Source organism: Gorilla gorilla, chromosome 4 (assembly GCF_029281585.2).
Source record: "Gorilla gorilla gorilla isolate KB3781 chromosome 4, NHGRI_mGorGor1-v2.1_pri, whole genome shotgun sequence".
Classification (NCBI taxonomy): Eukaryota; Metazoa; Chordata; class Mammalia; order Primates; family Hominidae; genus Gorilla; species Gorilla gorilla.
The window spans coordinates 157,700,756-157,725,183 of NC_073228.2; the positions used below are offsets into that span (position 1 = coordinate 157,700,756).

The 24,428-nt window shown below is 42.0% G+C and overlaps 1 long non-coding RNA gene across 1 annotated transcript; it reads right to left on the reverse strand.

Moving 5' to 3' along the window:
* Nucleotides 1–6,252: 6,252 nt before the first annotated feature.
* Nucleotides 6,253–17,953, reverse strand: LOC115934697 (uncharacterized). The gene is made up of 3 exons (XR_008680397.2): nt 17,889–17,953; nt 17,167–17,340; nt 6,253–6,433 (listed from the first exon to the last, which is right to left on the reverse strand). It is a non-coding gene; the product is annotated as an uncharacterized lncRNA (long non-coding RNA).
* Nucleotides 17,954–24,428: the final 6,475 nt, after the last annotated feature.

A 24,428-nucleotide genomic window follows, 5' to 3' on the forward strand; every position in this document is an offset into this window, starting at 1 on the left:
CCAGCTGGCTTTTAAGCAATTAAGCTCACTTAGGAAAACAAAAGTTATATCTTACTTTACTTTCTATTATGACGGTTCTAGCTGGGGTTTTCTGGCTTTCTGTTTGGTACTGGGTTTGGCCATTTAGGAGGTTGATGATCAAAAGGATTCTAGAATTATGGTGGGGGAAATGAAAAATCTAATCTACCATACTGGATTGTAAATTCAAATGTACAGAGACTATATGTGTTTTATTCACCAGTGTATACTGACCAGAGTAGGGAATGAATGGATGCATGCATACTAACTTTCTAAAAATGCCTTAGAATCTCAGGTTGGAAAGTGACCTAAAAATATCTACCTCAGCCTCCATAAAATTAAGGACCCCTTTTACAACATTCTTGGCAAGAGTGCATCCCATGTCAACCAGTTCACTAATCCTTTACCTCACTCTAGGAAACCTATTTCATATTCAGATGGCTATGTTTTTTTATTCACCCTTACCCTGAATAAGAATCTTTCTTCCTTCCTGAAAATTGGAGCCACTGGTCCTCATTCTACTCTCTGGGAAGCCAAAAGTAAGTCAAGGCCAAAATATCAGACCATTTTAACAAGTCATCCCTTTGCATATCAACTGTCTTGACTCTACTCCAGGTTTAATATACCCTGTTCCTTTAACAATGTTTGATATTATTCCAAGTTCCCTGGCCATACCATTTCCAATATTCCTTAGATCCAACATGTGACCTAAAGAATATTAGTCTCCAAGTGTTACCCAATCAGTTTAGAATGGAGTAGGACTATCTGATCCCTGGTCTGAATAGTCTTGATATAATTCCAGCCCAAAATGAGATAAGCATTTACTCAGCAGAAAAGACTGCTTAAAAATTACCTATGAATAAGCCCCCTAATGCTGAAACATTTATTCACTCATTCAGCAAGCGTTTACTGAGGACCTAATACGTGCCATGTGCTGTACCAGATGGTGAGTATACAGAGATCATTCCCACCACTGTAAAACTTGAGTATCGTGTACAATGGAAGCTACTGAAGGCTTTCAAAAAAAAAAAAGGAAAAATAAATAAAAATTATTTTGTCATTACTCAATTCCTTTCCTATCAAATGACCAATATGCCTAGGATCTTCTTGGTGCCCATCTTATTTTCATGACCTTTTAACACTCTGGCCCAAGAACCCTCATTTAGTGTGGGGTAGCAAGTGGAAAGGGCGTTTGCCTGGATATCAGAACTTGATTATTGTCTTGGCTTTGCCAATAATTTGCTTTGCAACTTTAGTTTTGTCTATTCCCTATTGACTCATCTGCCCATTAAAAAGGTATTACTAGATCACTAAGACTTCTTCTGAAATATTTTGTTTATCCATACAGTAGCTATGTCCTTAAGCACCTTCAGGTGAAAAACGAAATCGCTTTCAGAAATAGGGTGCCCCCACTGTCATTGGTTTTCAAATGCAGCTAACTCCTCCCCGCTGTTCCCAGACACAGATATTCTTCTGAGCCTCAAGGACACAGAACATGTTTTTTTACACCCACAATATACAATTTATTACTAAGTCCTGATGTTTCTGCCTCCAAACACATAACTGAAATTCATCCTTGGCTGGGCGCGGTGGTTCATGCCTGTAATCCCAGCATTTTGGGATGCCAAGGCGGGTGGATAACAACGTCAGGAGTTCCAGACCAGCCTGACCAACATGGTGAAACCCTGTCTCTACTGAAAATACAAAAATTAGCTGGCATGGTGGCACGCATCTATAATCCCAGCTATTCAGGAGGCTGAGGCAGGAGAATTGCTTGAACCTAGGAGGCGGAAGTTGCAGTGAGCCAAGATAGAGCCACTGCACTCCAGAGTGGGTGACAGAGCAAGACTCAACCTCAAAAAAAAAAAAAGAAACTCATTATCTTGGCTCTTTGACCCAAGTACTGTGCTACCTACTCAATGGTCTTCTCACTATCCCCTTTCCAGCCTGCAATGCACTCTCTACATATAGCCAGACTGCTCCTTTTAAAGCTTAAATCATGCCCCTCAACCACCTGAGAATCCTCTAGTGACTTCCTACAGCAGCCAAAATAGAATCCAAACTCCCTTCCTTAGCTTACAAGTCCTTTCCAAACTAGCCCTGCCTCCTTCTCTGTTAGCATCTTGTACCTTTCCCTCCCTTGTTCCCTATGCGCCACCCTCCCTGGGCTCTTCCCGTCCATCCCACACACCTAGTTCTCTTATTCTAATCTCTTTGTACATCCTGTTTCCTTTACTGAGAATGCTCTTTCCCCAATCCTTGGCATGGCATCCTGCCTTCTCTTTTAGGTGTATGCTGCTAAACAATCACCTCAGAAGCTTCTCCTGACCACTGTATCTAAAGAAAAATCAACCAATCCCCATTTCTCTCTCTTCCTCCCTACCTCACATACATGCATGTATGCACACGCCATATACACATGCACGCACACAAACACATGATCATGATCATTTCTCTGTGTTTATTTCTATCAAAGCACTAGCCAACCTGTAATTATCTTGTTGGTTTATTTGTTTGGCATCTCTCTGCTCCACTAGAAAAAGTTCCATGAGAGCAAGAACCTGGTCTGTCACTCTATTCCCAGTGTTTTTGAAGAATATCTGGCCAATAGCAGACACTTAAACGTTTTTTGAATGAGTAATACATGAACCAATGAATGAGTGAAGGGATGAATGCGACTCTCATTTCATGCCTTTTAATACTTGGATGGGGGACAGGGAAGGGAAGGGTGGAAATGGAAAAGATAAAGGATATTGAAGAGTGATGACCATGATGGTGAGAGTTTAGGATAACATGTCAGGGAGCAGTAATCAGCCCTCAAAGTTGTACTCAACATAAGAAAGGAAGTTGTAAATTTCTAACAACCAGGGATGTCCAACCAAGATATGGGCTGCCTTGTAAGTGAGTCAGTCCCATAGGATGTGCAGAATAAGCTGTATGGCCACCACCAGAGCTATTGCAGAAGGGATTTATGCATATTGAGATTGGACTAGGTGTCTTTAAACAATGAGCTCATGGCTAGAGCAGTCCCAGGCCAGCGAGCATGGGAACACTAAACCCCTGCTGAGGAGCTTCCTCCTCCGGTAAACACACAATGTATGTTCAGTTAGTTTCTCTGCTCCAGAAGAACTGTCTCTTCGTGCCCTCAGCAATGAGATTCTGCTAATTGAAAACACTTCATTCTATCTGCTTGAGAGGATTGGACTAAACTAGGCTACTGAAATGTAGCACATCCCTAACTGGGGCAGGGGAGCCACAGTAGAGCAGAAGCCCAGACAGTCTAGGGAGAGGTTGACGAGAAATGCATTTCATTTCAGGCACTATTTCAGAAAGACTAAAATTTCCAGTCTTTAGAGAATGCATTTCAGATAGAGTCCTCCCAGTTAGGGGAAACATTTTTCCCCTTCGCCTTGGAATGATTCATTTAAACAATGATAAAAATAGGGCCTCTCCAGGCCCTGAACCTGCTTGCAGGGATACCAGATTTTAACCCAACAATTTTGCTTCTGAAAGAGTCATTCATTGGTATGTGAACTATGGACGATAAGGTTAAGACCTAGGCCAGGGAAAAGGAGCACACATCAGAATTCAAGGCAGCAGTAGTAACAGCAAAAAGCAATAACGACAAAACACCCTATACCAGTCTCTGTGATAACTTCTCTGCCACACTGTCTTCTTTCACACAACATTCCAAGAACAAGTGCCACTGTGATCCCATTTTACAGACTAGAAAACTGAGCCCCTAGCGTTAAGAGACTTAGCCAGGGTCACAAAGTTAGAAAGCCATGGAGAAGGATCAGCCTCTGGTCTGCCTCCAGAGCTAGGGCTCAAGATGAATTGTTCACAGATCACACAAAAACTTATTAAAATGCAGACTCAAATGCTGCGGGTCTGGGGCAGGGCCTGAGATTCTGCAATTCTAACATGTTCTAAGGTAATGCTGATATGCTGGTCCATGAACCACACTTTGAGGAACAAGATTGTAGGGACAAAAGCAAGGATGGCACCTAAATATACCCAGAAATTTTCTTAATTTACCACTAAGGCACATAAATCTTACATAAAGAAAATAAAATGTGGTTTGTTTTTTGGTTCAATTCTCTGCCTTGGAGACATTAGATCTTAAAGGCTGTAACCTACTGATCACCTTAGCCCAGAAAAGATTTGTCACATTGTTCTCCAACACAGCCCCTTTTTCCTCTTAAAAAAGAACCAGCAGTTGGCAATACATAAGGAGACAAACACAATTAAACCCCAAAGAAAAAAACCCCACAGCCCTTCCATTTCAATTAGAATCAGCGGCTGTTGGAAATGGGCAAATTTAGAGCTGCAATACCAACGGAAACAGTGAATTCTCAATTGTGATCAAAGGCTTCATTTAGCAGGCTGAAAAGCAAGCATGAGCTTAATTGAACAAGAGAGAGATCGCCTCCAAAGCAGCCAGGAATAATCAAATAGCATTGAAAAATATAATGCATCAGATGGAGAGGAATTAGCCCTAGGTTCCAAATGCCCTCACCTGACCTATAGATCCCAGCTTCAAGGGAGAGAGACCTCAGCGGTTACCTGGTCCAACTCCCCACCTTATTCACTTTAGGCCAGGAATTTCAAAATCTTTGGCTGTAGCACACAGTTCGAAATACAATTTACACCCAACCCAGTGTACAGGCACCATCTATAGATGAATATCTTTAAGTAAAAGCTTTACACTATGACACGTATTTTTTCGATATGTGAAGTACCTGCTCTTTTCTCATGTTTTTCAATGCTCAAGAGCTACGAAATTGATTTCAAGACCCACTAATGGGCCATGACCCACAGTTTGAAAAACACTGGGTTAGATCATCCCACTTAAGTGCACAACCAGCCCCTTCATCTTACAGGTAAGAGAGATAGACATTAAACAAATAATCACACAGATACATATTTAATAGCACAAATTGAAGTGAAAGTAAAAAGAACAGGGATGTGATGGAGATAACAGGGGGAACTATTTTTGACCAGAAGGATGGCTGGAATGAGTTAGGAAAAGCCTCTCTTGAAAGAAACTTTAAACTAGGACTAAACAATGAATAGAGAGTAGCCAGACAAAAAAAGAAAGAGGGGTCTCTTTAAACATCTCTTGTTCTGGGAAATGCACCATTATCTATGGCAACCTCACATGGGAATAGCAGCAGTAGCAGCAGCAGGATCTGCCCAACCCCGTTTCATCAAGTTTTACTTTTGTCAGAAGCTGAGACAAGTGCCCTCAAGGCTACTGGAGCTTAAGGGAACCAACTGCCTGGTTTGAATCCCACCTCCACCCTTTACAAAGTTTCTGATTTGGGGCCAGATAGTTCAGTTTTCTCATCTGTGGAGAAGGAAGTATTCATCTTGCATGCCTCATCACATTGTTGCTAGGATTAAATGAGTTAACACAAGTTAAGGGGCTTAGAACAATTCCTGGCGCATGGTAAGTAAAAAATAAATTGCTAAATAAGGGGATACGGACTTGAAATCTTCAACAACTTGCTTCAGGCAAGCACCACCTGTCTATTGGCACCAGAAAAGAAACCCATTTGCCATCTCTGAACTAACTGGTTTCCAAGAGGTGTTTTGGTTTATTTTTTTTTTTCCATAACAGTGTTATAAACCTAGTGGGACAGAGGGCTGAAGTCCTAAACTCTGCAGAGCCCTACAGACAAAGGAGACAAGGAGAAAGGGAATGAGTCTGATTCCCTGCTCCTAATTGCCATCTCAGGGCCTGCATTCACCACTATTCTCTCTCCTGCCTGATGAATTTCCCAGTTCAGCACCAAGGATACAGTTGATTTCTCCGGAGAACTATAATAATGAAATTACAGTATGTTTACTTGATGCAGAAAACCTCTGGATAGATAGTAAATTAGTGGCCTCACAATGTTGAAAAATCTTCAAGCTTTCAAGAGGCCTAAACAGATCCAAAATGCCAGGTTCAAGTCACATCAATAATTAAAATTAAATTATCGTGCTGAACTGAAAGTCATCTCCAATATAACATTTTTTAAAATGGTTCTCCAAAGAAGAACTCTATCTTGGCTTCAGGGAGGCATCTATCATAAACCCACAGAATCAGAGACAAAAAAAGCAAGCTGTGTCCATTGTGCATATGCTACAGCTAATTCCCCAGGACAGGCAAGAACAGAGAGGCTTGGTGGGGCATACAAAATCGCCCATTGCTGGGGAGAGGCAATAAAAATGAGGAGCAAACCTGATATTTGTATGTTTACTGTTTACATCCATCTTCTCAATTTGTCCAGTCACTGTCTCTGCGAAGTAGGAAAGGCAGAGATTTTTGGTCCCACTACGCAGCTGAGGAAACTGAGGCTTCAGTGGTATAGTGGCTGGAGTCAAGATACACGGCCAGTAAGTGGTGCGGATGGGATGAATGTTCATCCTAGAGTAAAGGAAAGATAGGGAGAATGGAAAGAAGTAGAAAAAAAGGAAATTGGCATGCCTGTCCTAATAGCAGATGATATAAAATTTAAACACAAAAGACATATTTGGGAGAACTCAGCAAATTCACACAAAGAGTAGTTATTAAAATTATGCTTGTGCCTATGCACTCTTGAAAGATGCTTATGGTGTTATTATACTGCTAGTGACATAAAAATACTTACCATTAGCCAAAAATTTACCATGGGCTAAAGACCTGTCTAAACACTTTATATGAATTAATAATCCTCCATTTAAACCTTATAAAAACTTTACAAGGTAGAAGCTATCATTTTATAGTCGAGAAACCCAAGTTCAGAGAAGTAGGTTATTTGTGAAACACACACAACTAGTGAGTCTAGGTCTGATGGCCAAGCCCAAACCCCTAGTCACTTCAACATGCTGTCTTCCTAGAGACCTGGTGGAAACAGGAGAGCATTAGTTGCACCAAGCTATAGCAAATGGATGAATCCATATAAACCAAGGATTAAAGTGAATGCACACAGTTCCTGTGTGCCCCAGCAGGCACCCTTATTGAGCTAATGAAATGGTAACTTCTGTTATTTACTTGACAAATATTTATTAAGCACCGACTATGTGTCAAGCCCTGTGCTAACACTGGGAATATAGCAGTAAGTACATCAATAAAACTCTCTGACCTCATGAAACTTTCACAGGGTACAGGAGCAGATGAAAACAAAACAAGTGACATAAATATTATGTTAGCTGGTACCAAGTGCTGCAGAGAAAATTTAAGCAGGAATGGGAGATGGGAAGCAATTTTTAAAAACAGGATGCCCAGGAAAGGCCTCACTGAGAAAGGTGATCTTTGGGTAATATCTTGAAGCAGATGATGCAGTGAGCTGTGTTTATATCGAGGGAAAGAACATTCTAGATAAAAGGAGAGCAAGAGCAAAGCCTCTGCAGTGGGAACAATACAGAAGAGCAGGTGGCTGGAATGGAGTTTTGTAGGAAATGAGATCAGAGGCCATGGGGCCAGGAGATGCGGGGCCCAACGGGTCATTATTAGGACTTGGGCTGTGAGTGAGATGGGAGCCATTGGAGGTTTCACAGAGGAGTGACAAGATCTAAGATCCAACTCATCTTTTTATGATAACTCTGGCTGCCATTTAGACAACAGACTCAGTGGGCAAGGGTGAGACTGGGGAGGCCAGTAGGGAGGTGAGAGGTGATGACGGCTCATTACTAATGATTATTACAATATGAGCATGATTCTTTACTTTTTACCAGTACCTTCATATAAATTATTTCACTTAATCTCCATTTAAATAAAGAAATGGAGGCTATGGCTTGTTGAAGTGACTTGCTATGTGGTTTGCTTAAGTCCCTCAGCAAGTTAGTGGCAGAGCTGAATCTTAAATATGGAATGTTTTTACTTCTCATGCAGTTCTCAAGTCTCATCTGATCTTCACCTCCCACCCAATTGCCTTGCCTCTCTGACTTCTGTGGGCTCAGATGATCTCCAATCGACCATCATGGCCAGCCGCAGAGCCTGACTATAAATATCACTGATAAGTATCTGGTAACCAGCAGACAGGTGGCAGAACCCACACATCACAGGGAATAGAATCCAACAAAAGGAAAAGTCATCATCAAGCTCTGTCCTCACAAGGGCATGAGCCTCCTGAACAACGCATAACAGGAAAGGAGGGCAGGGGGCTCTTAGAATGTCAACTGATGTTTATTCAGCACTTCTGTGTGCTCAGAACAATATTAGATGCCATTTGAGAGAAAGAAAGGAAGAAAATTCTCTGTTGTCAAGGAGATTATAATTCAGTGGGGAAAGAAGACACACACTTGTGGGTAGGAAAGACAACGCAACTGAGCAGGAGATGAGGTGTCACACACAGACCGAGAGCTCAGGGTTTCAGAGCCCAAGGAGTTCTGTGAAGGTTGAAGAGATTAGACAAGCCTCCAGGGAAAGGGAGGAAAAAATCTTGGGAAAGAAAACTTCTGGATCCTTTCCAAAGGTAGTCACCAAATTCTATAATCTGAGTGTTTCTAACCATCTCAGGAAAGCCTTCAAACATCGCTTATAGTCTTGGTATGTCATACAGCCTTAGTGGGTCTATTTTTACTTTCCACATTGCTTTGCCCCTTTGAGGGTCCCAAACATACATGCCACCAGAAGAGGGATTTTAATCATGAAGCCCAAGAAACTGAAGCCAAGCAAGGCTCCTTACAAGATGGCCAATAGGTAATTTAAAACGTCCAAGCTAGGAAGGTCTCTAGTGGCTGTCTAGTCCAGGCGTCAGTAAACTATGGCCCACAGGCTGGCCTGTTGTTTTATAAACAGTTTTATTAAAACACAGCCATGCCCTTTCATTGACATATTATCTATGGCTGCTTTCACACTAGAACAGCAGAGATCAGTCATTGCAGCAGAGACTGCATGGCCCTTAGAGCCTAAAATTATTTATTCTCTGGCCCTTTAGGAAACACTTGCTGACCCCTGTTCTAGTTCAACTCCTTTATTCTAGAGGCATGAAAACAGAGGCCCAGAGAAGTTAAGAAAATTGGCTAAGGTTATTGGGTGAGTTAAAGTGTTGTCCGGCCTAGAATAGGAAAAGTAATGTGAGAATTTGTCATCCTTCATTCATTTGGTTATTCACTCAACAATTGTTTTATCATCACCATGGGCCAGGCACTGGGTAAGAATACTGCAGTGCATAATACAGATAAAGCTCCTGCCCTCAGGGTTCCTGTTTGAGGGAGGAGGGGAAGGACATTTTAAAAAGTGAAGAAAATAACTACAAAGTATGCAGACTGCTATAAAAGAAACTAACAGAGGGATGGGACAGGATGTAACTTGGGGAAGAGAGGGAAATATTTTAGACAGGGAATCAGGAAAGACCTTTCTGAGGAGGTGATGTTAGAACTGGGTAGTGAGTGATAAAAGCCATGAAGAGCAGGTGGAATGGCATTCATGCAGAGGGAATAGCAACTGCAAAGTCTCTGAGGCAGCAACAAGCTTGAAATGTACAGGGAACAGCAGGAAGGTACATATGGCCAGAGAAGGGTTGAAAAAGGACAAGAGTGGTATGAAGTGAGGGCGGAGGTGAGCAAGTGCCTGTAGGTGGTGGCAACTATCTCCTGAGCATATTTTCACTGCAGTTACATCATCACCATCGTTTTCATCATCCCCATAATGAGGTTCTAGGAAGCCCAGGAAGGGAACATGTGGTACCTGTATTTTCCTGCTATAGAAAGCAGTGCTGGGTATAGTTCCCTCCTAGCCAGGGGCTGCATAGCACTTTTAATGATTGTAAGGGCATATTTCACCTTCCTCAGACCACAAGACAGACAGCCCACTAGTTAGTCATTTGGAGTCTTCTACACCTGGATTTGAATCCCGACTCTTCCTGACCTTGCACAAGTAGCTTACGTGTTTCTGAGCCTTCAGTAAATGGAGGTAATTGTACCTACTTCCTGGGGTTGTGAGAAGAATTAGATAAGACAAGGTGGGTAGAGCTCAGCCTTTGCTCAGTGCCTGGTACATGCTCAACTATTTGATAAGTATTTATTATTATTAGTGGGATACACGCTGGTAGAACTTGCCACTGCATCTCAATCTTTGTGTGCCAAAGACACAGAAATTTCTCACTGCTGTCAAGTTGTCAAATGCATGGGTAGAAAAACCAAATTCCAGAGAAGCCAAATGACCAACCCAAGGCAATTAAGGAGAAGGGTCGCATGATGACTCAGCCCTTCAGTGCCCACCCAGCTGCTCACTACATTTCACCAACACAGCAGCCTCAGTTATACTTTGACCATTCACCTCCAAGCAAATACCACTGTACTTTGAAAACAAGGGTGGGAAGGGACCAAAGAAGTCCTTTGAACAGTCCTGCAGCATTCAAAAGAGTCCGTATTATGTACCTGCTATATATCATGGGTACAAAGATGAATGGTCCATGCTCACTGTACCCTTGAGGAATTCACAGGCTTGTAGAGAAGACAGTTATAAAATTATAATCTTGAGGGTCATCTGCCTATCAAATGAAACAATTTACTCAGCTCAGGGAGTCAGGGACAGGAACCAGAGAGAAAGTGACACCTGAGCTGACCCTTGAAAGGTATTGAGTAAACCAGAAGGAGATTGGCTTGGCTGAGCAGAGAGTGATAAGACTGAAAAGCACAGCTCATGGAGGGCCTGAACCCCTGAACCAAGGAGCTTGGCTTGATGGGCAAAAATGAGGCATGGAGCAGGGAATAACCTGCTCAGAGTGCCATTTGGCAAGGTCACTCTGGGTGCAGGCTACAAGGATGGGAGGGAGCAGGACCAGAAACAGAACAACCAGTTTTGAGCCTACATTGCAAGTCCAGGCAAGAAGCAACAAAGACCTGAGCTATAACCATAAGGGAGGGCAAAGAAAGAAGAGACTGATTCTGGAGCCTCTGGTGAGGAGAATCTGAACCATGTAGTGAAAGTGGGATGCTAAGACAAAGAAGAGAGAGAAGGGGCAACTGCTGCGCTGGGTCTGCCTTTCACCAAGGGGGGAAATCGAGAGAAAGTGTAGGCAGGAGCAGGGAAGGAAGGCAGAGTTCATCACAGAAAAAGAAGTAATCGAGCATGGTGCTTTCCAATTGTGTATTTTTTTTTCTTTTTTCTTGGCGATAATACTTTCAAACTTCTGTGACAAAAACCAGATAAAATGAGAGATGCCACAGGTGAAGGGGAGGAAGGAACAGAGGCCATTCCTCTCCTCACAGACCCCAGAGAAATGAGAGCCATTCAACTCCTTGGATCTTAGATCTGATGAAGTGGAGGCTGAGTTCTTAAGACCAGGAGAATGCAGTTTGAAAATTACTGCTGTAAAGAAAAAAACAAATCATCCCATTAAAAAGTGGGCAACTGATATGAATAGATATTTCTCAAAAGAAGATATACAAATGGCAAAAAAGTATGAAAAGATGCTCAAAATTACTAATCATTAGGGAAATGCAAATTAAAACCACAATGAGACACCACCTCACTCCAGCCAGAATGGCCATTATTAAAAAGGCAAAAAACAATAGATGTTGGCATAGACGTGGATGTGGTGAATATGGAATGCTTATACACTGCTGGTGGAAATGTAAACTAGTACAACTGGAAAACAGTACAGAGATTTCTCAAAGAAATAAAAGCAGATCTAACATTCCATCCAGCAATTCCACTACCGGGTATCTCCCCAAAGGAAAAGAAGTCATCATATCAAAAAGACACCAGTACACATATGTTTATTGCAGCACAATTTACAGTTGCAAAGATATGGAACCAGCCTAAGTGCCCATCAACTGATGAGTAGATAAAGAAAATGTAGGTCAGCTGCGGTGGCTCACACCTGCAATCCCAGCACTTTGGGAGGTTGAGGCGGGCAGATTGCTTGATCCCAGGAGTTCAAGACCAGCCTAGGCAACATGGTGAGACCCCCATCTCTACCAAAATACAAAAAAAAAAAAATTAGCCGCATGTGGTGCCATGCACCTGTAGTCCCAGCTACTCAGGAGGCTGAGGTGGGAGGATCTCTTGGGCCCAGGAGGCAGAGGTTGCAGTGAGCTGAGATTGCACCACTGCACTCCAGCCTGGGTGACAGAGCAAGGCCTTGTCTCAAAAAACAGAAAGAAATAAAAAAGAAAATATGGTATATACACACCATGGAATACTATTCGGCCATACAGAAGAATGAAATAATGTCCTTTGCAGCAATCTGGAGCCAGCGGCTATTATTCTAAGCGAATAACTCAGGAATGGAAAATCAAATACCGCACGTTTTCACTTATAAGTGAGAGCTAAGCTATGGGTACACAAAGGCAAACAGAGTGGTATAATGGACGTTGGAGTCTCAGAAGCTGGGATTTGGAAAGTGGGTGAGGGGTAAAAACTACAGAGTGGGTACAAGGTACACTACTCAGGTGATGGGTGCACTAAAATCTTAGGCTTCACCATCATACAATTCACCCATGAAACCAAAAACCACTTGTACCCTTAAAGCTTTTGAAATGTTTAAAAAGAAAAAGAAGGGAAAAGTAAGCTTGTGGTGTGTGAGCCCACAGGAGGCCGCAGAGGAAAGGGCCAGGAGCCAAGAGCAATTGCAGCAAATCCAGACTAGAACCAGGTCTTTGAGAGCATTTTCCACCCTCCACTACCCAACAGCATATAGTCCATCTTCTATCCCTCCTCACAAAATTATGAAAGTGGTAAGACCCAAATCTACATTACAAAAGAGGCCAGAGCTTTGGCCCTCTCTGCCTCATCTCTTCAGTGGTTCTGTTCCTGAACAGGACCTTACCAGCCTTTCCCTTCTACTCCCCCAGGCCCACCTTGTTGACTGAAACCACCCCAGATCCCACAACAGCCTGGACCCCTCCGTCAGCCCAGCCACCCCAGCACAAACAGCATGAGAGTTGCTGCTGTGTCTCTGCTACCACTATGCCAGGCTGCCTTTCTGTTTTCCCTGGGCCTGATTATCTTAAGCTGCCTCTGGCGCCCCACCGGGCTGGGCCCAGTGTTATCTCCTATGCACAGTCACCGCCTTGTTAAAAGGCAATCAGAGGAGCTGACTTTAATAAATGTTAACACCCTCAATGTGAAGTCTGGCAATTAAAACTCCTCTCCAGGACCTCTGAAACAGGCCTGTGGAAAAATCCCCCATCTTAATAAGCTCCAATCATCAGAGGACGCTGAGAGAAAGCAGGGATAAGGAGAAGGCACTAAAATTTTCAAAGGGGAGGTAAGCAACCAGGAAAGGCACCTTCCTCCATTTCTCATCCCTCCCTCTGAGGATCCCACTCCAGGCCAATTTCATCCAACAGGCCTGAGAAGCAAACACAGGCTGATCAGGAAGGCCTTAAGGGTCATCTTGTTCAGTGGTGTTTAGATTTTTGGTGCATTAGACTCACCTGGAGGGCCCCTTAAAACACAGATTGCCAGGGTTTAGTTTCTGATTCAGTGGGTCTGGGGTAGGGCCTGAGAATTTGCATGTCTAGCAAGTACTCAAGTGCTGCTGCCACTAATGGTCCAGGGACCACAGTTTGAGAACCACTGATCTAGCTCAATACCATCATATTACAGACAGTGAAACTAGGCCCAGAGAGATAGGAACTTGCTCAAGATCTCATATCTAGTTAGTGCACCCCATTTGAAAGGATCAAAGCAAATCTCTTGAGAGCAATTCCCAATTGTATGTTTTAAATTTTTTTCTCCATAGAATTTTAAACATTGTGTTTATTAACAGTCATCACCACGGTCATCATTATCCTGAAATGAGGTCTTTGAAATCAAAGGAAGAAATAGTTGGTGGTTAGCATGCCAAGTAACAGGACAGCCTGCCTCATCAATACACAGGAAGCCAAATTGGAAAAGAGTTCTCCTAAGTGAGTTCTTTGACAAGATTTCCTTTCTTTCTCCTTCCTTTAGATCAGATTAGAGGCAGGTTAGATTAGGTTTAGGTCCAGATTGGATTTCAGGGCCCTTAGACATCATTTAGTCCCCTGATCACCCAAACAAAAAAACATGCCATCATATTATTCTTATCACTTATCAGTGTCTGGATTTCATACTTACTTGTGTTCTTGCTTCCCACAATCTCCTCCACTAAAACCTATGTTCATGAGAGCATGGACATTCTCAGGGTCTGGCACTTACAGGCTTTTAATAATTATTTGTTGATTAATTAACTGAGAACCATATTAGCTATGAAAGGATTCATTAATCTGATGAATTTATTGACATTTGGCAGGGATTTGAGTCCTGAGGCCATAGTCCGAGAAAGATGTGATCAGGTAGAAGGCAGGAAGGTTACCCTGGCACCAAGATCCCAAGAAGCAGCAGAAAAAAATGTTGCCACAATGGAAAAGAGATTCTAAGGGCCAATCCCAGCCACTGTCCCTTACCCCCGCAACACACACACAAGCTCTCACACATATTTTCACACATGCCCCACACTCTGCCTCCCAAGAAAAACAGCTTAGCAGCTGAGCTATCCAAATCACACCGTAAAGATCCCAGACAGGGGAAAAGATCATCCACTATAATTACCATGTAGGAGCTTTCATATGGCACCCTGCTAAAAGCAGGGAAGCAAGATGGATCAGAACAGACAGCTTGTTAAATTATCCAGTGCATCAACTCAATGAACACTTCCAAATGGTTTTCTTTTCCTCTTTTTTTCTATCCATGAGTTTTTAATGTTTGCTCTCCTTTCTCCACTGTTTAGGATTCCCCTTAGGTGTTCAGATCACTGCTTTCCTTCTGCCGGCTGCTGTCTCTTATCATCCTCCTTCCTGAGTCATTCACATAGGGTGGGAGATACAGCATGTCATGTTGCAGACTGGACCCAGCTTTTGAAGTTAGAAGACCCACGTTTGATCGTGGTTCTTCTGTGTGATCCTGGGCGTGCTATGAATTTGCCTGAGCTGTGGATTCCTCAAAGGTAACATAAGGGTGATAGCACAACTCAGTTTGGGGCAGAGATTAGAGGGGATGACATATAGCAGCCCACTTTCCAAACTGCCAAAAGAGGAACAGGTGTGAGCTGCCAGGACCATGTCAGGATGGATTTTTGGCCTTTGTCTAAGGCACAAAATCATTTGGCAAGTGCTAGGAAGAGGTCCTCTGCCTCCAGATAGTGCTACAGAAATGCACTACACAAGAGCTTTCAATTTGATTAACAAATATCCACCTTGAAAATGCAAATAGACGGGTGAAAAAAATGCATCTGTCTACCTTCCAGTCATCCTCATTTTAGTGTGAATCTGATTAAAAGCATTCCTTTCCATGAAAGGGCTAGATGAGCCCTGCCTGGATGAAAGAATGAATCACCTGGTAGAATTTGGGCAATCAGGAAGGAAATGTTCAAGCCTGGGAATACTACGAAAGTGAGTTTGTTAGAATCCGGGTGGCTATAAAGAGAAGTGAAATTCTCTAAGCCCCAGTTTCCTCATCTGTAAAATGAGGGTAATAGTACCTACCTAGAGTCATTATTAGAATTAAATAAGGTAAAGTATGAACCACTTAGTGTGAGCATAGCACAAAAAAGAACTTAGTGAAACTTAACTACCACTACAGTTACTAAGAGTGGTATCATTATTATAATAACATTTATTTTTATTACTACTTCTGCTAGCTGTCAATAAGCAGCATATGGCCCTCTGAACCTTGCTTGGAAAGATGCCCATCTTTCAAAGCCTCTTTTGTATCATTAATCTATTGCTGTTTAATAAAGCACCTCAAACTTGATGGCCTAAAACAACCATCATTTATTTTGCTCATGAATCCGTAATTTAGGCAGGACCTAGGGGAATGGCTTACTTCTGCTATATATGGCATCAGCTGGGGTAGCTCATCTGAAGACTAGAGGATCTAGTTTCAAGATCACTCACTTACACTGCTTAAAAAAAAAATCGTGCTACCTCTTGGCTGGGAACTCAGCCAGGGATATGGGTTTCAGTTCCTCTTAATCAGTTGTTTGGGCTTCTAAACAGCATAGTGACTGAGTTGCAAGAGGGAACTTCTCAATAAAATAAAAGAACATGGCATTTTTATGACTTAGCCTCAGAAGTCACATTATGTCCCTTCCTCTGTACTCTGTCTGTCCAGGCAGTCACAAAGATGCACCCATGTTCAAGGGGAGGGGACACAGACCCTACCTCTTCATGTAGGAGTGTTAAGATTGTAGAAAAAACATGTGGGATGGAAAATATTTTTGCAGCCTTCTTTAGAAAATATAATCTGCCATACCTCTCAGGAAAGTCTTCCTGAATTCTTCACCCTCACCAGTTACATGACCTCCTTTGGTGTCCAACTTTCTTGTACCACTCACACTACCCTGAAATGTTCAGCACTGTCTTTCTGTTTTTCCAATATCCAAAATAAATGGCATGGAGATGGTGGCAGAAAAAGGAAATAGAGATGCTTTACAATTTGATCTTGCTATCACTGTTTGGACACAGACAGCTCTGGAATATAATTTTATTCATTTAGAACTTTTCAACCTCTCAATTTCCTCATCTATGAAACAAGGAATAATGGTAATGACACCTCAATGAATTTTTTGAGAAAATCATATTAAGCACATCTAACTTCATGAAGCACATAACTTACATTAGTAAACCTGGCTTTTAAGAGTTAGCACAAAAATATTAGCTATTATGATACCACTAAGTTGGAATTTGCGACAATTCATACAGAAAATAGATTTTTCTTACCCTAAGAACGTCCTGTGTTGTAACTAGTGAAAATTAAAGGTGGAGAAAATGTCAGGGAATGAAGCAGAGAGGAAAGGTATCTTAAATATTTATGGTACGGCTCTTTTAAGCCTTTCACATGGAGGAGGTGGGGCTTGTATGGCATCCTCTAAGCTGAGTCCATTTTGGAGAGGTAGTGGAAGGGGGGAAGAGCATGAATGAGTTGAGAAAACTGGGCCGGTGTGAAGGGTCTGAAGGAGTCGCATCAAGCAGAGAGTTCCCTGTCATGCCCAGCCAGACGACACAAAGCAGAAGATAGCATTTCAGATGCCCTCCAGCTCAGCAAGTCTCTGCTCCTCCATTTGCAGAGGTTCTTTGTCACAAAGAGAACCTCCCAGGCCACAAAAGGAACTTAATGGAAAGATGCTGGAATGTTCACGAAGAAAGGAGGTGGGCTGGCTCCAGGGGTCTAGGCAGCAGGGAAGGCTGTGTGGGCCTTCTTACCAGAACATTGCCGTGGAATGGGATTTGGCTCCAGAGACCACTACGATCAGAGTCTTTCCACTCCAAGTTTCCAATTCCCAGTGTCTTACCCTGGGTTAATCAGCTATGGCAAGAGAAGCAGGATCTGACAGTATGGGAGTGGCTGCTGTTAGCTCATCCCACATAAAGAGACAACTGTAGAGAAAGAAAACAAGGCAGAATTGACACAGAGAGGCAGCAGTGGGCAGGGAGCCCTTACATAGTAAAGGTCCTAGCCAGGTCCTCCTCCTCCCTCTCCATTGTCACAAAAACTGCCCTGCACTGGGTGGCGCAATGGAGTTCCAGAGAATTTAATAAGCAAAATGTGTTTATTATTCATCTATCACGTGCCAGACAGTGTGTTTAGCGCTACAGATACAGAAATGAATGGACACTCCATTTCACAGCACAGGAGTACTTAGTGGTTAAGAGCCCCCAACTGGGAATGACAAAGATCAGGGTTCAAATTCCAGTTCTACCCCTTATGCATTGTGTAAATTTGGCCCTGTCTTCTCAAGCTACAGTGAAGACTGGCTAATAATTGTGCCTACCTTACAGGTCATTATAGTTCATCACAAGGATTTAACAAGAGAAGGTAGACAGTCCTCATGAGATGCCTTACATCTAGCGAGCACTGCATATACTTGGCTGTAACTCTGACTGTAACAAAAAAAAACAAAAAAGGACTTCCCTGCCAACTTTACCTGTCAGTGCTAGAAGAGACTGTATATTCTTATTCCAGGGTATAGGCAGATGTCCTGCCCAGTGGGATCCAGCCCCACAAACATCAGAATCACCTAGGAAACCAGTCAACAATGCAGCCCCCAGCCTTGCTCCCAGATTGTCTGATTCAGGACATCAGGAGAAAGGTCCGGAATCTACATTTAAAGCTTCCCCTCACAATCTAAGTGATTTTAATACATAATTATTATGAGTACCCATGTTCTAGACTAGAAAATCCTCTTACTTGAAGGCAAGGAAACTGACAATGATGGAAAGAAAACAATTCGACTTAAGATCTCACAATGAGAATTACTGGGCAAATTAGTTTTCTATTGTTGTGTAACGAATTACCACAGACTTAGTGGCTTAAAACAGTACGGTAAAACTATTTTTTCCTAGTTTCTGTAGATCAGAAGTCTAGGCATAAGATGGCTGAGCCCTCTGCTGTTTGGTCCCAAAAGGCTTAAATTAAGGTGTTGGGCTGCCATCCTTTCTACAGCTCAAGGATCCCCTTTCAAGCTCTCATGGTTGTATGCAGAATTCCATTTCTTGGGGTTATAGGACTAAGGGCTCTGTTTCATGCTGGCTATCAGCCAGGAGTCACTCTTAACTCCTAGAGGCACTCTCCAGCCTTTCCATGTGGCCCCCTCCATCTCTAAAAGCCAGCAATGGAGAATCTTCTCACATTGGATCCTCCCCATGCTTTGAATCTCTCACTTTTCCCATCTTTAACCTCTAGTCTCAGATGTAAAGGGCCGATATGTAGTTAGGTGAGGCCCAACCATTTGATTAACTCAAAGTCAACCAATTACTACCCTTTATAACAGCTACACAATTGCTGTATGCCATAACATAACCCTGGGAGTGACAGCCTGTGATAATCACAAGTTTTGCCTACATTCAAGGGAAGGAGGTTTTACAAGGGTGAGGGTCATGGGAGGTCATTTTAGAATTCTGCCTACTACACGGAATATAATCTAAAACTTAGACAAAATGCAGAAGTCATGCAGAAGTCACCACCCCTCACATTACAGCAATAGCTTCCTAACCTCTAAATCAACATTTGTACCTCCAAACCAAATAATACAAGAAAAGTTCATCGATGTAAAATGTAGCTTATAACTGTTATTTCAAGGCATTGTAAGCACATAGGTTGTCAATGTATTGAACAGGCACTTTCTTTGGTGTATCTAGGTGAAAAATTGACAGTCGAGCTTACTCACCAACCCTTGCCTGTGTCCAACAAACACAACTGAAATGGAACTTAAACTGACCATCCTAACCAACCACTCACAAAATCAAGTGCTCAAACAGAAACAGATGGGAATGACAAAGGAACCTAACCTAGTACAGGTTGAGTTTATTTTGTCTGAAATGCTTAAGACCAGGAGCATTGCACATTTTGGATTTTTTTTATTTTGAAATGTTCACATTATACTTACCAGTTTCCCTAATCTGAAAATGCTCCCGTGAACATATCCTTTGAGCATCATGTCAGAATTCCGTAAGTTTTGAATTTTGGAGCATTTCAGATTTCAGATTTTTGAAGTAAGGATACTCCATCTGTACCTCCTATGTACTTAGCACAATCTTTGTACATTATCTCATTTAAGAGTTAAGACAGTCTCATGAAATAGACATTATTATTCCTATTATAAATAAAGAAAATGAGATCTTTGGGGAAAAAAAATACAGGTAGCAAGAGGTAGTACCAGGATTAAACCTAGGTCAGGTCAGTCTAACTTCAAACTACATATTCTATCCACAGATCCAATATTAATAAATGTTGGTTATCTTCTCTATTACCTCAATCATACAATATATTTTTAAGACAAACAAAAAATCTCCACCAGCAAAACAAGACAGTGTCCCTCATGCAGTCTTAAAAAATAAGAACTACATTTTGTTCCTGTCCTAAGTAAAACTAAATCTTTCCAACAGTGTCAGATGTATTACTAATTACACAATTACATTATGCAGTCGTGCTTGTAATAAAATTCTTGGAGTGCTTTTAGCAAATTCAACTTTGGAGAAAATAATGACTTGCTTTAGAATTATTTACTAAATTAAGCAATTCTTTACTCAACATTGTTTTTAATAGTTCAAGTACAGGATGTTTTATTATGAACATTTTCTAAAACAGGTTTAAAAATAATTCCATTCTTATGAGCATGGTTGTTCCAAGAAGGTATTTTTTAAAAATGTTTAATATTCCTGTTTTGCCAGACAGTGAAAGGTTTTTCACATTTTCCATGATTCTTTCAACTGGAATGCATCTCCCTCCTGCCCCCAGGGCTGACAGAGTTGGGGAAGAAAAGCCACAATTTCATTTATATCACTCAGCAGGTTACCACAGATGTTTGCAAGTTCTTTGGAGGAGGGGAAAATAAAGATGCCATGAAAGAAGTTTTTCTCCCTTTTCCAAAGACAGTTAAAACTTTCCCCATCCCACGCGGTCTTCTGCAATGTGATTTTGCCCCCCCCCACTCCCCACCCACCCATCAGCAAGTGACATCTACTTGATCTCCTAGAATCTTGGTGGGCCTGTGACTACAAGGACCAGAAGAATATGGTAGAAGTGGTTTCAGTTCTGGAATCAGCCCTCAACCAGTCAGGTGGCTTCTGCTTCCTTTTTTGGACCACTCAATTTTGCGATGCTCCCTCTGAGAACCCAGCCAACATGCTGTGACATGCACAACCACATGGAGAGACCCTGTAGAGGCACTCTTGGCAACTGCCAGCTTCAACTGTCAGTCATGGGAGGCAACCATCTTGGATGCCCAGCCCAGTGGAGCCTTCAGGTGACTGCATCCCAGCCACCATCTGACTGCAACCTCACCAGCAAGCCCACAGGAGATCCACCTAGCTGAGCCCAACCAACCCACAGAAACATGAAAGAAGATAAATTGTGGCTTTGAGTCACTGAAATTTGGGGACATTTATTATGGAGCAATAGATAACCAGATACCCCTCTTCTAATTTGTCATGTATGTGAACCAAGACCAGATCTGGCCACTAAGTGAGTAACTGTCTCCATGAAGGAACCATTAGAAATGTCCTGCTTTTCTTTGGGTCTCCATTTTCCCATCTGGGAAAAAAGAGATAGGGCTAGATCAGCAGTCACAGTCTAGAGTCTATGATGGGTAGTCAATAGTTAGAAACAATATTTCTAAAAACCTGATGAAAGCCACACATTTACATGTGATGAAGCCACTCTGGCTAACTAAAAACCAAGTTTCCTTGTTTTGGGTTGAAATTACATCAACTCCATGTATCAGCACTGTTCCTTCTGCTAGTCAGAAGCTGGTTAGCAGTCCCAGATGGCTTTGATAGCTAAAAATGAAATAAAGAATTAAATGCTGCTTAGTTCATGCAGTTTGTTCAGCATAGAAAAAAAATTTTTCAACATGAGCTTCTCAGCTGAGAAAGGAATCCTCAAGGAAAAAAAGATGGTAATGCCTGGGAAACATGACCTATAATAATGTTAATAGCTATCACATACTGACCACTTACTATCGACTAGGCCATATAACTGTGCTGAGTGAGTCACAAGTAGTGGCTCATCTGATCCTTCAAATAACCCATGAGGTGAACACTATTTTTTTTTATTTGACATAGAAAAACTGAGGCACAGAGAGGCAAACTACCATGTGTGAAGCTGTACAACTAGGAAACGACGGAAATGACAGAGCCAGGCTTAAAACCCATCAGATTATAAAGCCTACATAGTACTACCTTTTAAAATTATATATTTGTATCTAACTCAAATTAAATGTCCCCTAAAATTGTTCCTTCCACCTTTCCTCCTCATAAACAATATGTGTCGAGAAGACTGTTGGCGTTTGAATAGTAGTCCAGGCCTTGGTCATGGCATGAAGAAGTGAGACTGTGTGTTTCACAGGACTGGCCAACATCACTGGAGAATGAGCTCTCACACACTGCCTTATGGGGTACAAATTGGTAGCAACCCATTGGAAACTTGTCTCAACATTTAATAATGTTGAAGATGTGACTATACCATGTCCTAGCAATCTCATTCTTAGGTATATGCACCAGAAAACCTGATGCACATGTAGCAGTACTTATGTGGAAGTTTATCACAGCATGTTGGTTATAGCAAAAACTCAGAAACAACCTCAACATCCATCAACAAGAAAATTAAAAGTAACTGCAAATTATTGTCATTCAAGGAATTACCACATTTTAAAATGAATCAACTAGAAATGTATGTTTCAACATGGATGCATGTCAAAAACAGTATTAAAAGACAAAGGTAAATTGCAAAAAGATACAGTATGACTCCATTTCTATAAAGCTATACAATATGTAAATTTTATATTTGGTTTATACATGCATATATATGTAATAAATGTAAAAGCATTTGGGGAAGATCACAGTTAGCTCTGGGAATGGAGAAAGATGGGGAAAGCCACACAAGAGTCATTTTTATGTGCAATATTTTATTTCTCAAACTTGGTAAATTTTAAGTGTGTACTATATTGTCAATTCATTTTGGATGCTTGAAAGATTTCATCATTTTCTTTAATTGTTCAGGAATGCAACTTTCATACCATATCCAAGCTTTTGGCCTTGAGAATCTTCTGCTCAGTCATTTCCTCCCTCCTTCTACCTATTCTCCACGGTCTCCCTCACTCCACATCACTAATCTGGACCCCATGCTTTCTTTCAATCAAAAGATGTCATTTATTTAAAATTTAAAATCCAAACGACCCTGAAATGGTTTGCATTTTAAAAGAAGATTTAAGTAGAAAGGGCTTTCAAGACCTAAAGAAGTGACATTATAAGGGTGGAACAATTCTCATTGGGTCCTATGTGACATCTGCTCACATCTCTTCATTCTACAAATATTTATTGAGTACCTACTAAGTGCTAGGGGCTCGTAAGTTGCCACATTGCCCACCCCCAAGAGGAGGTAGCACCCTCTGCAGTTGTATTCTGTGAGCCCTGGTCCCAGGTTCTATGGGATATAACAATGACAAAGAAAAAAAGAGCCATGTGCTGTTCACATTAGCAACCACTCCAAATAGAATGAGAGAATACACAGTAATTGATGAGCTCTGTCATCCAGCTGCCTCATTTTATTAAATGGGGAAACAGGCTCAGAGAGGAGGGCCAGAATTACCAAGTCACAGAGCACAGCAGAGATAAGGCCTAGGTCTCTGGACTCCAAGCCAGTATCCATTTCTCTGTCCTATACTGCCTCTTTCTACACTCCATAAGGCTGTCCCTGAGTGGGGTAGAGAGAAGGAGTAAACAGATAAGAAGAAAAAAAGAAATACCTATTCTTCTCTCCCTGAAATAATGTCACTTCTCTCCCCACCTTTTCCTTTCTTCACTTCCCCTGCGTTTCAATCAGCAGGTACTAAAAGGCTACCATTGATTGCAATGATTTCACACTCTTGTTATGGATCCAGTGTTACCATTAATCCCCTGCTTGACAAACAAGCAGCAGTCCCCATTGCAGTAAGACTCAGCTAGGTGAACAGCCCTTCTGGGAGCTGACTGGGGAGATGGACAGAGCCACCCAGAATAGAGGAGAAAAATCCAGGCTGAGAACCAGCAGGCTTTATTCTCATTCCAGCTCTGCCACTCATGTGCTGGGTGAGCTTGGACAAGGCTTCCCCATCTCTGGGCCTCCACTTGATCACCAGGTTCTAAGATAACAGCATCCTAGCTCTTATCAATGACAAATATCTTCAGTGGTTTGCAACCCTAAGTCATATACACAGAATATAACCTGGCCCTTTCTAGATAATCTGCCTGAACACAGGTCCTACAAAGCCGCAGAACAGGTCACAGCTATCTATGACTTGAGATGTCCTCCACCCATTTCCTATTCTACTGAGTCATGTACCTTGATGTTTCCCCTAAAAACTATATTGTCTACCGCTTTCAGCCAATAGGCTTTGGGGAGAGTTCTACCCCTAATTTCAGGTATAAATCATTGAAGTGAGGCCTAAACCAATCAGACTATCCTATCCCCCCTTGACAGCGATTGGTTCAGGGATGGACACATGTCTCAGGCAGAGATAATGAAAGAAATTGCCTTTTGCTGAGAATGCTAGAAAGGAGGCAGATGCTCTTCCCTGCTAGGTATGAAGCTGAAAAGATAGTAGGTCTTGAGTTTCTGCTCTCATCCTGGAGCCTAAAAGCAAGCTTAAACAAACAAACAAAAAAACAGTAGGGCCAAGAGATGGAAAGAAATAAAGTGGTTCCCACTGGCAACAAATCATTCCTGAAACCAGCCTATCCTTTGACTTTAAATGGTCTAAGCCATTAAACTTTCTTTTTTTACCTACTTGAGATAGGTTTTCTGTCACTTACACTTAAAGAACCCTGAATGACCCACTGTCCCACACAGGAAGGTCATTAGGCTTTTCTTTGAATGCCTTTAGTGATGAAGACCACTCTCCCTCTTATTCTTTCTTCCAAGCTTATTTTGTCCTTGCCAATCCAACCCTGTCCAAGGGAGACATCAAGAGGCAGCTGAGAGAAGAGAG